The 17,394-nt window shown below is 34.5% G+C and overlaps 1 protein-coding gene across 2 annotated transcripts in view; it reads right to left on the bottom strand.

Moving 5' to 3' along the window:
* The window catches only part of DPP10 (dipeptidyl peptidase like 10), a 636,385-nt gene that overhangs the window by 377,767 nt on the left and 241,224 nt on the right, over nt 1-17,394 (bottom strand). The window lies entirely within an intron of this gene.

Raw genomic sequence — 17,394 nt, 5'->3', positions numbered from 1 at the left:
ACAATATTTGGTAGTTTTCAGCACAATTTTTGTACTTCTTTTTTGTTAATTTTTATTGCTAATTATCTCATTAATTTTGATGTTATGGATAGAATTGTTTTCTTAATTTTGTTTTCAGATTGTTTTCTGCTAAGATAAAGCAATACAATTGATTCTTTATATTAATTTTATATGCTGTGGCATTGGTAAATCTGTTTATTAGTTCAAGTGGTTTTATTGTGGATCACTTGTATTTTCTGTATAAATAATCATGGCATCTGGGAAGTAAAAGAATTTTATATTTTCCTTTCACATTGGATGCTGTTAATTGCTTTTTTCCTTCTTGATGCACTGGCTAGATCCTCCAGTACGATGTTGAACAGAAGTGGTTAAGGCAGACATTCTCACCTCATTCCAAATTTTAATTGAAAGACATTATGTCTTTCTCCAATAAGTATGATATTAGCTGTGAGCTAGATACTGTTTATAAGTTTGAAGTTATTTCGTTTTATTTCAAGTTTATTGAGAGTTTTTATCATGGCTCAGTGTTAGATTTTTTTCTAAATGTTTTATTTTCCAAATTTATTGAGATAATCATGGTGGTTGTACTTTATTCTGTTAATATGCTGTATTGCATTATTTGATTTTTTAATAATAAACCTTGAATTTCTGGGAAAAAACCCACATGGTCATGGTGTATATTTTTTGTATGTCCATGAATTTGAATTGCTAATATTTTATTAAACACTTGCTGGCCTTTGTGTTCATGAGCAATAATGGTCTATGTTTTTTGTTGTTGTTGTTCTTGTTTATTTATCTGTTTATTTGTCTTTTTTTCCTTTTGATGCTTTTGTCTGGTTTGAGAATTAGGTTTATACTAACCTAAGAAAATAAGTTGTGATGGTTCCTAACAGGACCAGTAGGAAAGATTGATGCTATTTATTCTGTAAATATGTCATAGAATTCATGAATGAAGCCATCTGATATAGGGCTTTTCTTTTAGGAAATAAATTGCAAATTCTATAGTTTTATTCATGCTTTTTCATTCTTTTTGACCCCACTTTGGTAATTTAGGTCTTCCTATGTCTTTCTCCATTTTTCCTAGTTATACAAATTGTTATAATAAAATATTTTCCCTTATAGTAGGGTTACATCTTTTATTCTCAGACTCAGAAATCTTGTTTTCCCTCATATGTTTGTGGTAAATCTAGGTCAGAGTTTGTCAATTTTTTAGATTTTTTAAAGAATGAATTTGGTTTTATTTATTTCCATCTTGATCTGTATTTCCTGTCGTCTGCTTTCTTTGAATAAGTTTGCTTTTCTGTTTTCTAGTTTCATAAGTTTAGCTTAGTATATTAATTTGAGAACATCTTCTTTCCTAAAATAAACACTTAAAACCATAAATTTTCCTCTAAATATTGTTTTAGTTACATTACATAAATGTTGATATGTTGGCTTTTAGTTTTCACTGAGTTCAAAATATTTTAATATCTCTTATGACATCATTTAACAGTATATTCTTTAATTTCCAAATATTTGGGTTTTCACAAATTTATTTATGTTGTTGATCTCGAACTTAATTGTATTTTTTTCATCTGAGAACATACTCATTCTCTTTCATAAGGAGAAACTCCATTCACTTTTATTTCAGTGCCATAGATGTTGCAAAATCTCAGAACACTATGATTTTCTTTATGATTATTCTGAGAGAAAAAAACAATTTAGCTTATAGAAAAATTGAGGATAAGAAAAAAGAATAAGGAAAAATTAAATTATGAATTCCTTCTAGCAATAATCAATCTTAAAAGAAATTATACATGGACATTTGAGTTAAAATTTAAGTATTTCATGATTTTATAACTGTAATTAACTACTCAATAATGTCTTTGCTTAAGTGAGAGGTAATTGAGAAAAATGTACCCTCCTTATTGTAGGAATTAAGACAGGCATGTTTGAAATCATACAAAAAGTAAGGTTTTATTTCAACAGACATTCCTAATAAATCTTCCATAAAACATACATAGTTGGAAATATTGAATTATAGGTTTAAAAATAAATAAGTTGAGCTCATGCTTATGTAATGAAAAGTAAAGGAAAAGGCAAGAATTCTTATTGCCATGTCTACACATGGAAAGTAAGTAAAGTATTTGTGTGAATCCTACTATATGCCCATCACTCTAACGATATGGAGAATCTGACCTACTAAACAAATATGTCTAATTAATTTGAAACATAATGCATATCTTTTATATTATTGAAGAATGGAACTTGAATTATTTTGATGACTATTTACAAGGTTTCTTTAGTCGTGGAGAAAGATGGATATGAACAAATGACAGTTACAGGGGCAGCTCCTACACCATATGTCAAAGGAGGTGCAAACATTTAGAAAAGTTAAAAAAAGAAGGAAGACAAATGTCTGCAGAAATAATGAATATCTACAGGAAGTCAGAAAAACTGAGAAATGCTGGGGAAGAATAGAATTAGACACACAAACCTTGCAAACAGAATCACAGCCTATTTCCATGCTGAAAACACAGAAGAATACAGTTACCTTCTGTGTCATCAGCACCCAGTCACAGGGACAGCTCTTCTTATAGTCAACCAGGCTCAACCCGCCTTGCCTTGCATCAGGGTGGAAGAGAAAAGTCTCACAGGTCAGAGAGGACGGGAGCCACAGGCGCTATTTAACCAACTTGTTTAAACTGAAGGCCTAGATATCAGAGCATGCTACAGCACCAACTGATGTTACACCTAAACGAAATTTCCTGCCTTTAGTCAAGGTGCCCCCATGTAATAGCCCGCTTAGGATCAAGCATAACAGGCCAACAGAAATCTTATAGGCATGTCAGTCCACAAATGAGCTGTAAATTAATATAAATATTATAAACAAATGAAAGAAGGAGCAGATTATTGAGAGACAAAGAACTAAACTGAGAATGAGAAGATCTGTGTGCTAGGTTTGCTCTGCTACCAACAAACTATGTGACCTTAAGACATTGATTTAAATTCTCTCTGCTCCCATTTGTTGACCAGTAAAGTGGTCTAGGCAGACCAAATAAACTGTAAGGTCACATCTAGTTCAGCCTTTCTGGGATTTAATAAATTTCTACCACCTCTGTAAACACACAGACATATACACCACACAAAGACACATTCTCTCTCTCTCTCCCCTACATAGTTGATACTTTGTGTCTTCAAAAAAAAATATATTTATTCTAAATATACCTGTACAAAAACTTGAGTATTTTCATTGAATTATACATTGATTTTTGTATGTGTATTTATTTTATTTTTTAATTTTATTTTTTACATTCACATATAATAATCATACATATTTATGGAGTACACAGTGATGTTTGATACATATAACATATACTGATCAGATCAGGGTAATTAACATATCTGTCATCTCAAACTTTTATCAGTTTTTTGTGTTTAGAACATTTAATATCCTCCCTCTAATTATCTGAAGCTATACAATATATTATTGTTAACTATAGTTGTCATACAATAGTTTAGAACACTAGAATGTACACATTAACTTTTATCATTACTTTGTATTTAATACAAATTATATATTTATAAATTTAAAAATATATTTAAAATTAACAAGTACACAAATGTTTTTATTGAATGTAAATAATGATATACTTCTTTGAAGACACAATTGTCATGGTAACTAATCCAGGTAGCTCTCTATACTTTTTAAATTTTCAGCTGCCTTCCACTGACAACATTTTTAATTAAGTAATTTCTTTCAAATACAATATTATGAAAATAGTAAAATGGAAATTATAATCTTGTAATTCCCTTACAAGCATTTCATCACATAAAGGAGCTAGAGACAAGTGGCAAGATGCTTTCAAAGAGTTATATTTTTATCTGCAAAACTTGGCAGGCTGACGAAATCTTTGAGGATGCTTATTTAATAACATTCATTGAAATTTTGGAAGTTGTAGTCATATTGAAAAAGAACCTTCTTTATTAGAAGTTTCTTAAAGAGTAAATTATATATTTAAACTCTATCCTTATAATCTTTCACATCTAGTTGTAATTATTCATCCTTGATAAACGAATACTCTGTCATACTGCCACTTTTTAGCAAACATTTTATAAGTAATAATTCAATTTAAAAAGATGACAGGGTGTTCAAAACAATAATAAAGATTACTGTGAATAGATGCTGCAAGCAATACAAGTGAAAAACTGCTGGCTTTTGATGCAGAAATCCCAGTTTCGTGCTTTGCCATTTAGTAGGTTTGTAATTTGTGTCACATCACAATCTATGAGCCTCAGATTCTTCCTATGTAAGACGAGCATAGAACACTGGTCTTATTGTTCAGGATTTTATACTAATTGAAAAACAACATTTTATAAACTAAAGAGCTATATGTTAATATTTTTATCTCCCATTTTGATTATTACAACAAATAAAATCTTCTAAAAATGTGCATAGATGTATGGGTGAGTTAAGAGAGACAGAGAGCTTCAGGGAGGTAACTTGGAAGTGATTGTGTTTTTGGAACCCAAAATAGTTTTCAGAACACTCAAGAGTCAATTAAATGACTTAGCGGCCCCTCTGAACTAAAGGCATCTTTTAAATCAGAAGCAAATATTCAGGGCTTTGAAGGAGAATAAGCATATTTCATCCTTTATCTCCTTTGTGACTGCCTTGGTTACCCCAGCATCCTGGCGGTACAGGTGAGAGAAGGGTAATGTTGACTACATCCTGGCCTTTGAGTCATATTATTAAATGTTGCTATATTTTTGTTACATTCTAAGTCTTGGCTTATATCTTTTACCCTCTATTTCAATGTTTCTTTGTTTCTTTTTGTTTCACATCAAAGTTTTGCATTTCAATAAATCTTAATTGAGGGCTTTATAAGTGCAGATGATTCTCTGTAGGTGTCACATACAGACGGTTTCCGACTTACAATGGCTCACATTAAATAGTTTTCAGCTTCACAGTGCTACAAAACAGGCGCAATTTTAATGTACTACAAATTTTGATGTTTTCCCAGGCTAGCAATAAGCAGTACGTGAGACATTCAACACTTTATTATAAAATAGGCTTTGTGTTAGATGATTTTGCTGAACTGTAGTCGAATGTGAATGTTCTGAGCACGTTTAAGGTGGGCTAGGCTAAGCCATGATGTTTGGTAGGTTAGGTGTATTAAATGCATTTTTGACATGATTATTTTCAACTTGCAACGGGTTGAGACATAGCCACATTGTAAGTCAAAGAGCATCTGTATTAGAAAGTACCAAAGAATTGGGAGTCAAGAGGCCTCAATTTATGCGTTTGTTCTGCTATTGAATAATTCTCGGAGTTTGGGGAAAAAAATCCCTCCTCTGGGTTTTATTGTATTTGTCCCTGAATAATAAAAGGACAATTACAGTGGAAAATGCCCTGAATTTAATCATACTTTTCCGTGTACATATTTATGACTACAACACAGACTAATTTTCATGTAACTTCTGTGCTGCCTCACTATTTACAGCTGCAAATTTCTATTCCATATGTGCCAAGGATTTGAAAGAGAGTCTATGGCTTACACCTTTGCAGCCATGTGGGAACAATTTTTAATTCATGTTAGCTTGGTATGGAGTTTAATGCCAAGTGACAATCAAAGTCTCTGTCCACCCTCCAAAGAATTGAAATCTTGATTTCAATTTCAACATTCAGCTAGGAGAGAGGCTGGGATATACTCATCACATGATCCCAAATCTGATGCCCAATGCAATGAAGTCACTTGTTGCACATTCATGTCAGAGATATGCAGGGGTAACATTGTATTGGTCCTTAACTAACAGGGAAAATGAAGATAAATCATTCTCCCTTAATGCCAGATTCTATGAAATGCTTGGTTCAGCATCAAAGGCAAATGAAGTGAGCCCTCAAACCAAAACTCTCTTCTTGTTCATCCCCAACCCCCTCCCACCCCATATTGATAGAATTACCTAAACTATTAAGATCGAGTAGAATTTATGCTCCTCATTCTTGTTTACCCCCTTAGCATATGTCGCTCTGATAATTTTTTCTAACACAAAGCAACATCAACAATCTTACTGTTTCATTAAAATCTCCAACAGGAAAATGAATGGTCGTTGGCCAGATCTCATGGCTCTCTCCCAGTACATCTTGCACCGAATGTTTTCCAAAATTTACTAGCTGGCTTATTTAGAAAATATTTTTTCTCATGTTATAATGATAGCATTAAAAATATATAACTTTTTTCTAAGTCAAACTTAGAGGGATTAGTCCCAACTTAAATACATGAGTTAATTTCCTGAAAAGTTCACCATTTCATTTTTCTTTTAATTAGAAATTCCTTCAAAATATTTAATGAACATTCATTCTTTCATTTATTCATTCAACAAGTATTTATCGAGTGCCTTCTGTTTGGCCCACACTATTCTAGGCATCGGAGATAATAAACTAAAACAAATGAACTCGCTGACCACATGGTGCTTATACTCCAGTGGAAGACAAAGAAAATAACTAATAAAATTAGGTAGTAAAACCTCGAGAAGTAATAATTGCTATGAGGGGAGTGATGGGGGAAGAATATTCCAAAAGTGTGGCATCTCCATGGTGTATCAGTTCAGCAGAGCTTTGAATGAAATGGAGTCAGCATTTTTTAATTCATCCATACATTTTCATGAGCTTCTGTATTGATATGAAAATGGAGGAATTCATTTAATAAATACTTATTGAGTACCTTTACTTCATGCAGTGATTTTTACGAATATTGGGTTCCTATTTCATGATCAGAATTTCATATTTTGAACTTTTCTTTTCCAGCAAAAGTAGGTGACACTGCTCTTAGTCATCAGTATCACCAGGAGTGCTTGATAAATCACAGATCGGCAGGTGACTTCCCCAGTATTTTTGACTCTGTAGGTCTTGGGTGGAGCCCCAGCATTTGCATTTCTCAGTTTTATGAATGTTGGATTATGTTTTCTTTACGATCAGGATTACATGTCTTGAATTTATCTTGCTTCAGCAACAGATGATACTTGAAGAATGAGGTGGCCCACTTGGCTGCAGGTATAGCTCAAGGCAAAAGGACATGCTCTACCTCTTGCTACGTTGAAGGACAGTTGTGCAGGGTATTTTTTAATGTAACTAGACTGTTGTTGTTTTATTGTCTTATGGTGGTTGCTGTCATTAGCCTGTTTTAAGTTGACATCTTCTTATTCTTTGATAGTGTTTTATTTAAACAGGGCCCTATTCTTTTTAGTTACTTCTTTTTTCCCCTACCCTGAGTCTCTAAGGGGCATCTTCATTGTCTAATGTGTCTACTTCTTCCCTAGGATAGAACCTTTCAAGTCTGCCCTTGCTTATCCTGTGCACCTTTTGTCTTCCCAGTCACAAAGAACCCAATTCATTCTACGTCAGACCTGTCCTTAGTATTCATCATACAGGGTGGATCCTCCCCTTGTCAGGAATTTAGATGATTCCATGTCTGTTCCAATGTAGTTCTGACCTTACAAATTTCTGTGCTTTTCGAAACATACCAGTCTAAAGTTTGTTCTATTTATATATTATGTATTATTGCCATCATCATCATCATAACTATATCCATCATCTTTTAGTATCAAACTGTATTATGGTCATCCTGCTCAAGAATCTGTTGTTGATTGAGATAAAACATTCTTGACCCTCACTGAGCCTTAGTAGTAGCTAGAATCAGCCAAATGTTAATAAGACTTTAATCTTGTTATGGGACTTCTGTCATAACTAACCTGTGAAGACCTGCCATTGGTGCAGGGCTAATCTAGCCATTTCAGAAAGTGTACATATGCTTATGAACCTATCAAAATGTATTACTGCTACACTTTCAGTAATCTCTGCTTTTCAACTGCAACCACTTTTATCTACTTGGCTCCTAGCAACCCCTCCTCAGACGGGACTTCTTATGGTCTAAAACCCAGAAGACTAAAACACTTTGGAATTTGGCTCAGAGACTTAGAAAAAAACTGGATCTTCCTACTCCATAACCACAGATTTGGAAAAGCTTTTGAAATAGAATGGGTGAGTAACTATACAAAAAGACACAGAGTTCCTTGGAAGGAAACAAATTCCCAGGAAAATTGATGATTGACAGAGGGTTCTATTATACCATAATTCATCAATGAGAATTTTCTGATTTATTATTAAAATCCTGTCCTTCACTTCCTTAATTATGTTCAAAGGTATTAGGAAAGAGCAGGTGCCTCAGTCTAATTTATGTGAAAATAAACCTCATGTTAATTACATGAGATTCATTAAATCACTAAGTTTAGAAAATAAAGAGAATGAATTACTATTTAAGGTCAAAACAGAACTAATCTGTAAGAGAATTTCTTGAAGTGAGAAGAAAAATATGGGAAACTAAAGTGGCTGGAACTTGTAGCATCTCCAGACTTGAGCTGAAATTTTTCTCCTATCATGAATAATAAGCATGGTGGTGTTGCTTTGTGCTGCTGCAAAGCACTTTACCAAACACTGTAGGATAAAGGGATAAAGGACAGGGCAAGTCATTTGAGTACTGTCTGGGGCATTGGGTGGAGGGAGACAGGGAAGTGGTAAGAAGAATTTGCCTCTAGGGGATATTTGTCAATTTCTGATGTTATCTTTGGCTGTCACTACTGGGGGATACCACTGCCATCTAGTACTTGGAGGCCAGGAATGCTGCTAAATGAACTACACTAACCGAGCCCCCACAACAAAGGACTATCGGGCCCAAATACCAGTAGTGCTCAGGTTGAGAAATCCTGCCCCAGAGCAGCTGTTCTCAAACCTTAGTCATTGGTATCACCTGGAGGGCTTGTTAAATCACAAGTTGCTGAGTACCATCCCCAGTAGTTTTATCTCTGTAGGTCTTGGGTGGAGCGTTAGAATTTGCATTTCTCAGAAGCTTCCTGGTGATGCTAAGGCTACTTGTCTGGAAATCACAATTTCACAACTACGACATTGACTTAAATCATTTTAATATAACCATTCATAAAATCCCGTGCTTCTCCTTACATACCATATATCACATCTGTAATGATAAACGTCTATCTTCTCTTCTAGAGTCTAAACTCCTTTAGAGCAAGGGCTGTCCAGTTAGGCACTGTGTATTCACATAACAGGCACTCAACTTTCCAACAAATAAAAAATTCTTCCATTTAAGTGTTCAGAATACTGTTACAATGTTTCCAAGTCTATGAGTTATCCATTTTTGAGCCTATTTTCCTTGCAAAACAACAACAAAATGCTTGTTAATGAAGGGTTATTAATGAGACAGCACAGGGACAGGACTCGGGCCTCGCTTCTGACCAAGGGAAGCAGCAACATGGGGCAGCATGACCCAGCCTAATTAACTATAAAAGAGCCAAAACAATGGCCTCCTAGCCACTGGAAGTCAGCCTATACTCATATAAAGAGGGGGCCAAACTGGCTGTCTCTTGAGTTATGTCTTCCAGGACCACTGAAGCAAGATGCTGATCCTAGAGCATAAGGAACCCGGCTGCAAAGAAACCAGACTTGTCTGGATCTAACAGCCTCAAGCCAGAATAGACCCCTACACTGACCTTACCCTGACTTTTCCTTCATTATAACCTAATTGTAATGCTAAAAATAACTCCCCAGGATGGAGATTTAACATGCTAATGAGACATGCGACACATGAAGAAGCATGAAATAGAACTATGCAGGTGCAAGAAAATCTCCACCTCTACATGCCTACATGTCACCCCTTTTCCCACCTAAGCCTCTTTAAAACTGGCCCTGAACTCCCCTGGGAAAGTCAGCCTGAGACTTTTCCTTTGTGCTGCCTCCCTTGTGCTTGAGCTTGAGCCCAATAAAGCCTGTGACTCCTATTTGGCCTCTTGTCAATTTCTATTGCACAGACAGCCAAAGAGCCTGCACCGGTAACATTAACAATGAGAGATAAAAGTCTGGGGAGGGCACTTGTTGCTGTTACATAGTTTCTACCTAGAAGGTTGAAAACATTCAGTCAACAAACCTGTGCTCAAATTGTTTTAAGCCTTTAAAAATGCATCCTAAAATATTGATGTATGTGGTTGATATTAATGAAAATTATGTGACTGTCTCATAACTTGGCCTTTTCAAATCAAAGGAAGGACTTATTAGAACACAATGTTAAATTTTTAAAAATGATTTTTTATTGGCATAACTGTATAACAAAAAAGATAATCTAAGGAAAGTATAAATGAGCAAAATATTTTCCAATACAGACCAGTAATAATTGTTATAGATCTTTAATCTTAATCAGACAATGATATTCTTAGTTTTCTAACCTAGTATTCTCAGATAAAACTAAAGCCACATAGTGTACAAAACTGTTAAAGACAAATCAGATAGATGATGGACAAAATGTTATAATTCTGAGTGTTAATTGCTCCATTTTTTCCCTAACACTTCTGTCAATAATGGAATCCTCTTGGGAAAAAATGTTTTTCTGAAAATAGTTTTAATATAGTTGCAAGGGAGAGCTACTCTATATAGATTTGAAAAAAATAAAATGCATTTAGTAAATTTATCTTTAGATTTGTATTTAATTTAAAATAAGATATCTCTTAGTAATCATCAAAGGCACTAAATAAGTGGCATCTTGTTCTACTGTTTTCTCTTTTGTAATCCACTGATATGAAAATAACCAGAAAAAATCTTTCTAAAGCACTGCTTTGATGTCCTCCTTTCTTACAAACCTTAAGCAGCATTCCACTGAACACTATTTTTTTTTATTTCATCTTATTGTTATGGGGGATACAGAATTGCAGGTTACATACGTTGCCCATGTACCGCCTTTCCCCCCAAGTCAGAGCTCCAGGCGTGTCTGTTCCCCAGATAGTGCACGTTGCATCCATCATGTAACACTAAATATTTTTAACAAAAAATGTCTGGCTCCAGAAAATCAAGAATTAGGCTAACTCAGAAACATTCCCACAATAATACCTAGAAATACTGAATTAAATACACACACACACACACATACACACACACAATGATAGTATAGCTGCGCTTACAAGATTGAAGGAAGAAGTAGAAATATCTAGCAACAGGCAGCCAAGCTGATCAGCGAGAGCCCTGAGACAGGGCAGGAGCACTGGACTGGGATATGATGAAGAAGTTGAATATTTATGCTCTTTCAGGGCAGAAGAGGCCCTGGGTCTACAAAAACTGGTGGATTAGTGTTAGGTCCCAAGCCGAGAGAGACACATATGAAGCCTCACGTGTAGCAAAATGCTGTTTGGGTACAAATGGGTGGAGACTGAAAAAAGCTGAGACTGAGACTACTGCACTCAATCTAAGGCCACAAGGAAGTGCAAGCCAGTGAAGACAAACATCTTACAATGCAAGAAATTAGGAAGAAGCCTGCTTTAACCTGGGTCAGAGAGAAAACTCTAGAAGTCTCCCATGATAAATAAAATTACTAGGCCAGTGTTTCTTCACAAGTTTGAAGTCTAAACTTATACTAACTATGTTATGTGGGAAACTCAAAGCCAAAAAGTAGTTACATTTCAAGTGCTCAATAGCTACATGTAGCTAATGGCTACCATATCAAACATTGCTGGTCTAAAGTACAAACTAGGTAAGTAATATTCAAACGTCTAAGGCATCCCATTTACCCTAAACATGAACAGCTGAAAATAGGAAAGTTTTCCAGAAGAGATAATAGTTCATCTGACTTCAAATGGCAAATCGATAATTATTGGTCACATGCAAAAGCCCTTCCCAACTTCATGCCCCACAGCTTCACCTAACAAAATGTTTGCCCACTCTCAAATCCCATACGAAATAGGTAAGTCTAGGCCGGGCGTGGTGGCTCACACCTGTAATCCTAGCACTCTGGGAGGCCGAGGTGGGCGGATCGTTTGAGCTCAGGAGTTCGAGACCAGCCTGAGCAAGAGCGAGACCCCATCTCTACTAAAAATAGAAAGAAATTATATGGACAGCTAAAAATATATACAGAAAAAATTAGCCGGGCATGGTGGTGCATGCCTGTAGTCCCAGCTACTCGAGAGGCTGAGACAGGAGGATCCCTTGAGCTCAGGAGTTTGAGGTTGCTGTGAGCTAGGCTGACGCCACGGCACTCACTCTAGCCTGGGCAACAGAGTGAGACTCTGTCTCAAAAAAAAAAAAAAAAGAAATAGGTAAGTCTAGGTCATGCATACCATGGCTTGCTGAAGAACTCCAGCTGGAAATCCATGGTAATCCTGACTCTGGATTCACACAGCATTATTATTCAACTCACCGTTGGCTCTTAACATCACATTTACCTATTCCCCCCCTTTTTATTTTTCTTGTGACTAATTTTATAATTTCATTTTATTGGATGTGATTTTATTACTTACTTCAAAATCTTTCTGGAGTTAAGATAATAAACTGTACTTCTAAATAATAAAATATACACAACACTAAATCAATGGGAAGAAAAAATATGGACAATAAAGAAATGTCTGGGAAAAGGGGAAGAAGGGAATAAAATAAATAAATGTAGCTCTATATGGTTCATATAGTTGAAGATTCCATTGAACTTTCTGAAAACCAATATAACAGAAAAACAATGCCAGTCCAATAATCCTTACTGTCTTCATGAGAGAAATGTATTTGTTCTTAGAAAAGAAAGCTTTTCTTGTCACTAAAATTCACTTTTCATATAATATGTGGAACATTTATATGTGCATGCACACACACACACACACACACACACGTACATATTATGTATCTTTCTCAATGACAAATTTCTCCAAAGCAGATAGTTTATTTTATGGGCTTCATACTAAGAAAAAAATGTTGTTCAAAAGACCTAGTTAATTCACAAAATGAAGATTAAGTAGCATGTAAAGTATTTCCTTTCAAAAGTGTGCGATTACAACAGTAAAAATCAAAACCAACAACTTTGTAATTCTGTAGTGGTATTCCAGCATGAGCTAGAATTTAGAAGGGCAGACTAAAATTTCTAATATGGTCTAAAATGTTTATCCAATTTTACATCATTTCTTCTTTTAGAATGTTTGGTTTATGGATTGTATATGTTTAAATTTAAATATATCCCAGGTCTTCATTAAGAGCTTCAATTTGCACTCCAACTCAGAATAGCTATCTGTATAAATATATGTACTGTAATTTAAATTTTCTTTAAGGTTAAGAAATAAAACCATTTTGCCCAATTGTATGGAAAACAAGATAATATTTTAATAAGAATTTCATTTGTTTCTAATAACTGCCACCTGGGAGAAAGCCAAAGGTATCTATTAATAGATTCAGGGAAACTAAAATACATTCCTTCAATACCAAATAACCTACTCCACATATATATAACATGAAATTTACCCTTTTAGCCATTTTTAAGTACAGAGCAGTGGCATTAAGTACATTCACATTGTCAAGCCACCATCACCACCATCCATGTCCAGAAACTTTCCATCATTTCAAACTGCAACTCTGTATCCATTAAACAATAATTTTCCATTATTCTCTCCTCCAAGACCTGCCTAGCCACTATTTTACTTCCTATCTCTATGAATTTGACTATATTAGGTACCTTATATTAGTAGAATCATATGATATTTTTATGTGTGGCCTTTTATGTTTGGCTTATTTCATTTAGTGTAGCATTTTCAAGATTCATCCACGTTGTAGCATGCATCAGAATTTCCTTCCTTTTTAATATTAAGAATAATCCCTTGCATGCATATACCACATTTTATTTTTACATTAACCCATCAATGGACATTTGGTTGCTTCTACCATTTGGCTACTGTGAATAATGCTGCTGTAAGAACTGGTGTACAAATACCAGTTCAAGTCCTTGCTTTACACTTTCCATCCTTCTGAGTATATACCCAGTGGTGACATTTCTATATCATATGTCAATTCTATATGTAACATTTTGGGAACCGCCATGTCTTCCACAGCAGCTGCACTCCCACTAGCAATGCACAAAGGTTCCAATTTTCTCACATCCTTGCCAATACTTGTTATTTTTTGGGGATGTGTGTGTGTGTGTGTGTGTGTGTGTATGTGTGTATTTAATGGATAACGGCCATCCTAATGGGTGGGAAGTGGTATCTCATTGTTGTTTTGATTTGCATTTCCCTCATGATTAGTGATGGTTAGCATCTTTTCATGTGTTTATTCTCACAATTGTTTTTATCCTGGTTTTTGTTTAATTTGAAATTCCATCCACATTAACAGGCCTATATCTCCTCTTTTTTCAGCTTGAGACCCTAGTCATATAAAAAGATTTACTATTTTTAATATATACTATAAAATAAATACAACTTTCACTCTTGAAATCTCTGAATGTGAGCTGTTTGGCACTATGTGGTGCATAAATGCACTTAATAAAATAAAACACATGTTATAAAAAGAAATTATACTGTGTTTGAATGAAAATTTCAACACAAAAAAATGCTGTATCATTTTTGTTCAATTCTGGTGACAGGTCTTATAATACCACAAAGAAAGTCATTTATCACCTTCAAAATTCATACCTATTTTCTACCGAATGAACTTAAATGTTTCAGTCATATTTTTAATATGATTTCACACACTGTAGTGCAATCTGTTGTTTACTACATGACTAAGGTAAAGGGACATTGGAGTATGAATATTTAAGTTGCCACCTGTTTTCCTATCCAGCGTCATTTCCCAATTTTCAAAGCACCATGCAGACATTTATCTGTGGGACTGTTGTAGTCATAAATAACTTAGGTAGTACTAAAGTGGTACTTATCACCTGAACACTTGGGGGGGGTGAAGCTGTTCTCCTCTGTTAACTCCAGCCAGATCACCTGTTACCACACCTCACTTAAACAGCTTATGTTATTGAGCGTCTTTTAATCATTTTCACTCCACTTTGCTTCATAGACTCCTCTTTATTTTATTTTATTTTATTTTAAGTCTATGTCGTGATTTGAATCTCCAGGGAAGATCTGAGCACTCTCTTCAGCTCCTTTGGCCAACAAGCACTGCATTACAAACAAGCAGTGGCTCCGGAAGAAAGTGTCTGGGCATGAGGTGAGGGTGGGTGGAGCACTGGGTCAGTTTCAATCCTTTCTACAAAGGTAGTAGTAATTGGCAAATACATTTCTTCTCTACTGCGGGAAACTTACCTAAGAGGTTACAATCAAGGGGTGGTTTGCACGTATAAAGGAGCTCTACAGCAGAAACAGAGGGTTTAGGTTGCTTCTTCATCTGCACACTAGAAGAGAATAATTCACAAAGCAATCTCCTTGGTGATATTAGGGCATTCACCCTATTACCCACCGTTTTGGGTTAATTCAAACATCTTTTTCATGAAATCGTATGGAAGGCTGGATTAGATGATATTTAAAGTCTATTATGGCTCTAAAATTCTGCATTTCATTGGCATGTAATTATCAATAAATGATACTCTGACTTAATGTCAGGCAGTCAAGTGCTTAATGACCAATGAGACTATATTCTGCTTTCAGAGAAATACTGTATCTTTTACTTTGTGAAATTTCTGCATCTTAGATATTATTAAACCAAAATTTTCAATTTATTGTTGGTAGGATGGGTTATTAATTATTTGAGTAGAATAAATTATTAATTGAACTGAAGATGGTTCAGCTTAGACATGCTTCATACAGATCCAAATCCCTCCCTCAAAACATAGTTGTGCACATAAACTGAATGAAGTTTAAGAACTGGAACAAGAAAATTTCAAATTAGACAAGTAGCTTTCCATGTTTTTACAATTATCAAGATTTTGTTTTTGTCCTTTCTATTTTTTAATAGAATTGTTTTTAGTACCCACCCTGTCCTCTGCAACATCCAAACATCAATATCATGTCAAAGTTGTAAATGGGCCACAATAAATGGTGTTTGAAAGTGGTTGATTGACTAAATCTAATATTTGAGCTCTGACGAGTGTGCCCATGAATGCATCAATTATCTGAAATCAGGTCTTTTCTAATTGAGACTTGCACTCTAACTCTTATCTCACTGTTTTAATCTTCAAATTATGTCATTTAAACATTTTGATATACCACCTCTGTAAGTTATATTCAATACCTAAGAATTAAAAAATCCAAAATAATCTATTTATAATTTACTAGTCTCTAGATTAAAAACAGTTAATAACATCAAAGCCCTAAACTCTTATAGCTAAATTTGTAGACAGAAATTTAAACCAAATGCCATCAGTTTTATCCATTGCACGTAGTTTATATGTGATGCTGAACACAAGAGCAAGCACAGGGTATGTTCAACATGACACTGTTTGTAGAACTATCACTTCCTAACTTATATTACAGATTTTTATCACCATTCTATTCCCAATATATTCATTTTATTTTGCATTGCAATAGACTTTATATTGATATCTCCAAAAAGCATTCTTCTCATTTTGACTTAACCTTTCTATTATTACCAGAGTTGTTTCATAAAACAACAAAAAAAGATATTTCCACTCCCAATAACATCTGTCTAAGTGCTTTTACTTAGAGAAGAATTAAAATTTGTCTGCTAGATAAAAGGGATCCCAGAATTTTATCCTTCTTAACATTTCACCACTTATTTTCAACTCTGCATACCAATATTCCCTTTGTTCAAGCCATAGTGATACCTTTCTCATTTTTTTTCATCTGTCTAGAATGTTCTTGCCCATAAAAACTCAAAGTTTGGGATTCATGGATTCCACTGGTGCTAACATACATAGTCTGGTACTTTTTGTGTTGTTTCTAGTCCAGAGGATTTCCTCTACTTTCTTGCAAATTGAGTCATGTCATTTAAGAATAACAGGATATTTTCACTTTATAAATTATATGAGACTGTAAAAGTGGTTATACAAGCTAAAACTATGCAAAGTAATCAATAATCAATAATTTTTTAAAGCATTAAAAATTCTCTGACTGCCAGTTGTAAATATATGGAAAAATGAAAAAAGGTAGTAAAATGATATTTATTTAGTACAATGTAATATAACACATTAGAAACATTGAGATTTAAAGTGTTTATTTTCTGGGTTTTCTTGGTAAAAAACTTATCAAGAGCATATTGAACAGTGCTTGCCTTTTTTCCCTCATATATAATTTAATGATACTAAGTGAGTGTATTTTCTATGCATTGATGAATTGTCACATACTTTTCTAAGTTTGGATCTGCTTCCAACATTTTATCTTTTGTGTCTTAAATGTTGTGAAATATCTCTGAGAGTTCCTTTAATGTTAAGTTTTTAGGTCCTTTAACGTCACTTCCTCAGAAACATCCTCATCCTTTTTATCAAAACCATTTTCCTCATTTGTGTTGATGTCATGGACTGAATGTTTGTGTCCCCTCCATAGTCATATATTGAAACCTTCACCCCCAATGTGGTGGTTATTTGGAGATAGATCTTTTGGGAGGTAAGTAGGGTTAGATGAGATCATGAAGGGGGTCCCTGGTCT

This window comes from Eulemur rufifrons, chromosome 1 (assembly GCF_041146395.1).
Source record: "Eulemur rufifrons isolate Redbay chromosome 1, OSU_ERuf_1, whole genome shotgun sequence".
In the NCBI taxonomy this organism is placed as follows: Eukaryota; Metazoa; Chordata; class Mammalia; order Primates; family Lemuridae; genus Eulemur; species Eulemur rufifrons.
This window is presented reverse-complemented; position numbering and strand designations above follow the sequence as displayed.